Source organism: Euphorbia lathyris, chromosome 5 (genome assembly GCF_963576675.1).
Source record: "Euphorbia lathyris chromosome 5, ddEupLath1.1, whole genome shotgun sequence".
NCBI classification, from domain to species: domain Eukaryota; kingdom Viridiplantae; phylum Streptophyta; class Magnoliopsida; order Malpighiales; family Euphorbiaceae; genus Euphorbia; species Euphorbia lathyris.
In genome coordinates this window covers 43,015,718-43,021,798 of record NC_088914.1, presented here as the reverse complement: position 1 = coordinate 43,021,798, position 6,081 = coordinate 43,015,718, and positions in this window count along the sequence as shown.

Genomic DNA, 6,081 nt, shown 5'->3' with positions numbered 1-6,081 from the left:
ACCCCATGAAAAGAAAGAGAACCTAAGAGAAAACAAACATTAAACTAATGTCCATATTCCACGCATATTAGAAAGTATGACATCATGAAGGCATGCAGATAGCCCATCACACTCATGATGACCCAAAAGAAAAGGATCATGCGAAGTTCGCCAAACAGCCAGTTGCTCGATTGCCCTCTCGCAGGGCATGAACAACTTTGACCTCCCACCGTTGCTTTAATAATTTGTGACACTCCTCAATAAGCCAGTAATATCTGTGGACCACCTTTCCTGACGACTGTATTAGTCTAATTACAGATAAAGAATCAAGCTCGAAAACCACTTGTCGGAACCCCATCTTTCAAGCCAGAACAGTGCCATAGTACAGCCCCCAGAGTTCTGCTAACACTGTTGTTCTTATCCCCAAATTACAAACTAAACCTCCAAACTAGCTGCCTGAGCCATCCCGTATTAAACCCCTCACAAGATGCCACCCTCGGGCTCCCTTTGCTTGCTTCGTTATAGCTAACTTTCACCCAGTTTCCAATCGGACGTGCCCAGCATACCATCCAATCTCGTCCTTCATGTGTCTCTCCTCTCCCTGTGCTTAGCCCTTGCATGTTGGAAGAAATTTCCTTAGCCTGGCAGATAATAAAACCGAGCTTGTCTAACATGGCCCAATCAACTCCTTCAAATACAATCTCATTTCTCCAGCGCCATCTCCACCAGCAGCAAACTGCAAACGTTAACGACCAAGAGATCCCGCCCCAGCACCTTTGGACTCGACGGTTCCATCGAACCTACTCCTGCAACCGTCCTACAAAGAATTCCTACTGCCAGAAACTCGTAACAAAATAATTCTAGACAGACCGTGCTGCTGAGCATTCTTAGAGTAAATGAACTGTTGTTTCCCGCTGTCCACACTCTAGGAAGCTATCATTCAAGCTTAAATTTCATCTGACTCGATTTGCATTGGACAACACGGTATCATGGCAAACCATCCAAAGGAAATATCGCATTCATTCTGTCACGTTAGTGTCCCAGACTGTTATCCAGTTTGCTTCTTGCCATCCCGTCTCCTTATTTACCGCTTCTAGCAGTAGCATTAAGTATGCGGTTCGGACTGAGAAATTCCCCGAGTCCGATTTCCTCCAAGACCACCCATCGACTCCCTCACCCTCCAGGAACAACACAACTGTAGCAAGCATAAAAAGAACCTCCTACGATAGTACCAACTAAGGTGGCCCCTAATCCCAACCGTCCGAATCAATCCAGTAATCTGCCACTTTTCTCTTCAAATCCTCATCTGTCAATGGGGCAGTGGCTTTATCCTCTAATCGTACTTCCTCCAGCCATATATCCCTCCAAAACAAGGTTCCTTTACCATAAACTGTTAGGTTTCATCAACATTTCGTCCCCTCTTCGAGCTTCCCCAAAGAAAATTCCTGCTGATGGCATCCAATCTATGGCAAGTGCTCACTGGAAGCACGGAAGTCTGCATCGAATAGATTGGTAAACCCGAGAGAACCGATTTGATTAAAATCGTTATCCCCGTGAAAGATATACTTCTCTCATTCCATCCTGTAAGACGATCCTTAACTCTATCAATCATGTAGCCACAAGTCTGTTTATTTACTTTCTCATGGAGCAATTGGACACCAATGTACTTTCCCAAGTTAGTTGTACGGTGGATCCCTAACTCTCGGAGAATCTCGCCCTGAATCCTTGGATGTGTATTAGTCGAGAAGAAAACACATGATTTATCCATACTTACCTTTAGGCCCGAGCAGTCATAAAAATAACTCAATATATCTTTAATATCATGGTTTGGCTACATGAGGCTTCTGCCATGAGAATGATGTCATCCGCAAAGAAATAATGAAATAGCTTCGGCCCTTCTTTAGATAAATAAACTAACTTCCACAAGCCTGCCACGACATCTAGAATTAAATGGCTCAAACGTTCCAAACATAGTACATACATGTAAGGGGATAATGGGTCCCCTTAGCAGAAACCCCGGGACGGAGAGAACCATGCACCATTCTCCCCATTCCATGACACATGCATAAAAGAAGATGTCACACAATTCATTAATACTGAAACCATACCTGAGGGTAGCCCCAACATGTTCAATGTATCCTTCAAGAAGCCCCAACTGATTCAATCATAGGCTTTCTCCATGTCTAGTTTGAGAAGCATGAAACTCTTATTGCCTTTTTTCTATTTAAAGGAGAACATTGTCTCTTGAATCAAAATCACATTATCAGTTATATGTCTACACATGACAAAACTACACTGCATCGAACCGGCAATGCTCGGGAGGAGAGGCTTCAGATGACTAATAATACACTTCGTAATTAGCTTGTAACTGACATTACATAGGTTAATTGGTCGAAATTGCACCAAATTGTCCGATTTCCTAACCTTAGTGATGAGAGTAATCAACGTCGTGTTTAAGCCGCTTTCCAATACCCCCTCATTGAGGGCTCGTAGGACATATTCACAAGTACAGGAGCCCATTGAATCCCAAATTTTTTAAAAGAACCATGCTTGGAAGCCATCCGGAACAGGCGCTTTCCACGAAGCCATAGTAACAACCGCGTCTCGTACCTCCTCAGCTCGGCCAGATTGCCCCAACTCCTCAAGATCCGCACTACTTATCGCAGGGAAAGAATGTTGATAGTGAAGCTGTGCTCTGATCGGTATATCCTCACAATAAAGCTTTTTGAAAAAATTGACAACCATGGTTTTTAGCAGCTCTGCATCCCATACCCAAGTTCCATCCATGTTCCACAGGCCGATGATTGTGATCATGGACTTTTTCCGACCCTAGTGATGAGTATATGTTACTTGCTTGCGGTTTTGTGTAGGTGGGCTTCACGTCACGTTGCATGGAAACACGAATTAAAACCTGAACCCCGTCTTCTTTATCCTTAGAGCCTATGGTTTCAAATTTATCACTGCCCTCATCTGTTGCACCCCACCAGGACGACATAAAATGTTGGGGTTTAGTGTCCTATAGTCAATTGTTGTAGGATATAAACTAGTTGTAAATGAATTGTTTTTTTTTATCATTTGTTTTAATAAGATATAGTTTTTGTTTTTCAACTATATAAAGGCAGTTACTTTTAAGAACTAAATAAGTTAAATAAAAGAAAAATCCTAAAGTTTATTTAAAGTGATTATAAACTGTTCATACAAGAATGAAGTGAGGCCAAACCTTATAATAAACTAATAAACTTAAAAACACCCCAAGTCAAGTAATATGTTTAAATAGGGATTGGCATAATACTGTTAAGACTTGCATGTAATAGTGTCTTCTATTGTGAACAGAGAGTTGATCTTACAAGCTTCAGATATGAAGATATCTGGACAATTACATGGATCCGGTGAAGGAGTTCATTAGGATTGGGGACCCGAATTGAGATAACAAGGTGGATGGATCTATCCTATGTCACATGTTCATCACATTGGTATTAGCAGGTATAAGTAATCCTCAGGCTCAAAGGCATGTTAATTAGTGATTCTGAATTATGAAATGTGATACTTTGACTCTATTCAAACACGATCCATAACAAGGAGGGCCCTGGGGTATGTGCGGGCAGGCATTGGGTATCACACGAAGTAATTGTATGATAGTTAACGTTGGATTGAGCATTCGTCACTCCTGATTAATAGGAGATATATCCAAGGATCGTTTGTGGAAGACTTGACTCCAAATCCTTGCAAGGTGATAGATTAAGAGATGAAATAAAGATTTCACTTAATGTATCCATTCGGAGTAAACTCTACCTGAATAAGTAAAATGAACGTCTCGCTATATGTGACTTAACACTATCCATAGTCATGAGATTCGTTCGAGGATATAGCTGATGAAGGATCGAATTATATTGGACCTAATACGGAAAGGTCAACGACGGAATCAACATGTCTTCTTATACCGCTGTGGGCAGGGGTGAATCCAGGATTTCTCCCCCATGGGGGCAACAATACGACTAAAATAATTTTTATCCAAAAAATAATAATTATAGAAAACCAAGGATCAAAGCTCAAGTTCAAGTAAAATAGTAGCAGAAATATCAAATCAAAATTCAAGTAGGAGCAAAAAAAATACCAAAGCAGATAGGAGCTAGATGGAGTGCTGGACCAACGATCCAATTACGGAGGGATTGGCTGTCGATTTTGATTTAATCTTACTTAGGATTAGAGATTTCAATTTAGACTTAAGAAGAAAGAGGAATTGAGGAAGAAGAACTAAATAGATTAAAGACAGTAAGAGAGTGATAACTTGTGGAAAAATCCTTGATCGGAGCACTTCCCTGTGAGGCGCCGTTGGGATCGGCCGGGGACACTTCGATGCCAAAGTCAGTAAGGAAGATCAAGAGAGCAAACTGAATTGACAAAGGGTAAGTAAAAGTGTACCTTGATAGCCTAGGGATGTAGGCTATATATAGCTAGGAAGTCGTAACCTTCAGCAACTAGAAGGTCTCCATTAATGCTCCATTAATGGCGGTTACTGGTTACCTTTAAGCTGGCGGTTACTGGTTACCTTTAACCTGGCGGTTAGCTAATTGATAGCTCATTAATGGTCTTTATGGCCGAGTCGGCGGTTAGCCGTTACTGTGATGAATCAGGTGAAAGAGGAGATTCGCCTCATAGGTTCGCCAGCGGATCTCACTGAGCTGAACCGTGGAGATCCGCCATCCGGTTCTTCTTGCGGCGTTCTCAAGGTGAATATCCCTTTTGGTCCTTGGGATAATATTCTGTCAGTAAGATGAATATCCCTTTTCGTATTCTTTTATCTGTCAAGGCGTATGTACGCTCTCCTTGAGAGCTATGGCGGGTCTCCGCTACTCGCTCTCATCGGGCGTATCTCGTTATGGCGTATCTCGCCATGGTCCACGTGGCGTGCCATAATGCTAGAGACTCCTTCCTTTTCCTTATTATTTGAATATTCTCCCCTGCATTAATTATCATTAATTCCACATTAATCATGTATAAATATCTCTTTTAGAATGAATAATGGTTTGCCATTATTTCTATTAATTTTCCCTTATTCCTTATTCAAGAATAATTTGGGTTGTTATTAGAAGCCCTCCCTAAAGGTATAAAAAGCTCTTTAGGGCTGTCTGAATGGTGTTTTATTTTTCTATCTTGGAGGAAAGTGGACCCGCCCTAGATGGGGGGTCGCATATGGAAATGATGCGCCTTTTGGGGCTTCCTTATGCGGGATCTTATGAACAAGATCCGCCCTATGTAGGATCATATATGGATATGATGCACTTTTAGGGGTTTTTGCTTCCTTGTGGATAGGTGGCCAACCGTATCCATTGTTATCCTCTAGGTGTTTCTTGAGAGTTATATTTCCTTTAGAAAGGAATAACCTGCCCTTTATGGGACCATTTGTTCCTACCGCATAGGATTATGATTCGCCTTTAGGGACTTATTTTCTTCAGTTCTGCCATATTGAGGAGAATGACCCGCCCTTAGGGATCAGTAAGAATGATCAGCCATTTAGGGACTTTTGTGCATTTTGTGGAGGCGAGACTTTGTTATTTCTATGATGAAGACGTGAATTCATTACTTTGATGAAGACGAGGCTTCATTGTTTGGATAAAGACGAGACTTCATTAATTGGATGAAGACGAGGCTTCATTGATTGGATGAAGACGAGGCTTCACGAATTGGATGAAGACGAGGCTTCATGAATTGAATGAAGACGAGGCTTCATTAATTTGGATGAAGACGAGGCTTCATTAATTGGATGAAGACGAGGCTTCATTGATTGGATGAAGATGAGGCTTCATGAATTGGATGAAGACGAGGCTTCATGAATTGAATGAAGACGAGGCTTCATTAATTTGATGAAGACGAGGCTTCATTGTTCGGAGATGAAGACGAGGCTTCATTACTTGGATGAAGATGAGGCTTCATTATTTGGAGATGAAGACGAGGCTTCATTACTTGGAGATGAAGACGAGGCTTCATTACTTGGAGATGAAGACGAGGCTTCATTACTTGGATGAAGACGAGGCTTCATTACTTGGAGATGAAGACGAGGCTTCATTACTTGGAGATGAAGATGAGGCTTCATTACTTGGA